General features: G+C 38.5%; 1 pseudogene; it reads right to left on the reverse strand.

Moving 5' to 3' along the window:
* Positions 1-923: 923 nt before the first annotated feature.
* Positions 924-1227, reverse strand: LOC149196211 (small ubiquitin-related modifier 1 pseudogene; annotated as a pseudogene).
* Positions 1228-1664: the final 437 nt, after the last annotated feature.

Raw genomic sequence — 1664 nt, forward strand, 5'->3', positions numbered from 1 at the left:
TTGTGCCCTTGAAATAAATTGACCAACATCATTTAGCCATAAATTATAAGCAATAACCTTTGTGTCATGTGTTCCAATCTCATGATGCCATCATTGTCATCTGTTATATTAAGGATGATAGTCTATGCTCTTTGCTGCTGAATACATCATGCTCTCCTCAGAGTGAAAACATATAAAAAAAAATGTCACAGATGTGAACTTGAAGCAGTCTGCGTTCATATCTTTAAAACTTCGTCCAAGACTCAAATTGATTATTAGGTCTCCTTCTTAGGACCGAAAACAAACCACATGACAAGTCCAAATACTTTTAAAATTCCATCTAATAACCATCCCCTTTGAAAATATTATTATGCTTGCATTGTATTGGTCGATGTTGGAAACACTGCATTGGTGTCATGCTTATAAAAGCTGTTTCCCAAGATTATTTTTGAAGGTCCTGATTGATTGAAGCGTAATTGATGCCCGAAACATGTAGCTTTTGTTTTTCTCATCTGTCTGCAGTCTTTCAAATACAATGTTGCACTGCTGTAGAGCATCTAACGCATAATTAAATGGTTGAATTGCAACAAACTTTATAATCTTCAGAGCGAGCTTTTTGGGGCGTGATAATAAACTTAGAAGATGAATACAATTATAATAATATGCACGAGGAACATATTCAGAGCCTTGAAGTGCTCCATTTCTCTGTTTTGATAAAGCATGCAACATAAAATCTAGTTTTAGCAATAGTTGTGCCACAAATTCGTATTATTGCCAGAGGACCATCAAGTTGCAATGTTGCGCGCGCGCGCACACACATAGATTATCTCTCAGCACATTATCTAAGCCTATAAAAATTTATATTGCATGCCGAAAAAAGGTTCTGACAATTTCCAGGTTCAAATCGTTGTGACAAGAGGTTGCCATCCAGTTGACAACCCACTTTAACGCCTTCCTCCTATTTGATGAAGCATGGCATCAATCTCATCCCCATCTTCCATTTCAAGTTCTTCAGCAGTTTGCTCCCCTCGTAAATGCCTCCCATCAAACAGAAAAACTATGGAGTTCAAATCAACAAACTGCCTATCACAGTAAACCGTCATTAAATTCCTCAATTGAGAATACTTCATTTCCATCCTGGCCCTTGACCTTGAGAATAATGCGTGCACCTTGGTCCGTGGGCTTCTTCTCTTCCTCCACGCTCACCGCACTAGTACCCTGGTTTCTGCCATTGTCAACGCCAGACATGGCTGGTTCTTTTACTACAATTTTTGGAATTTTTGGATTTTTCTTTTTTCTTTTGAGAAACTCACTAAGGGTTGCTTAAATTGGCGGCCGAGATTCTAGTTTGTATCTCCATTTGACCTCTGATATATAACTCAATTCCTTGGCCTGCAATTACAATAGATTCCGTTGGGCGATACTGCACTGGCTCTGTAGGCGGCACTGACTATGTAATTGCCCTGAATACACTGAATTCGCCAGTATGAACTTGCAATAATTAACGTGTTGGGTGCATAATGCATACATAATGTGTATGTTTATATCGTCTACGGTTTCCAAACAATCCTTTGAAATAAGAACACTTCCATGTAAAGAATGCTCCCACTGTAATAACACTCCTTTGAGATAAGAGCACTGCCATGTAAAGAACACTGTCACTGTAATAACGCTCCCAAAATATT

This window comes from Pinus tabuliformis, chromosome 2_2, assembly GCF_031772625.1.
Source record: "Pinus tabuliformis cultivar Carrire ecotype Pingquan chromosome 2_2, CPIR1, whole genome shotgun sequence".
Lineage (NCBI taxonomy): Eukaryota > Viridiplantae > Streptophyta > Pinopsida > Pinales > Pinaceae > Pinus > Pinus tabuliformis.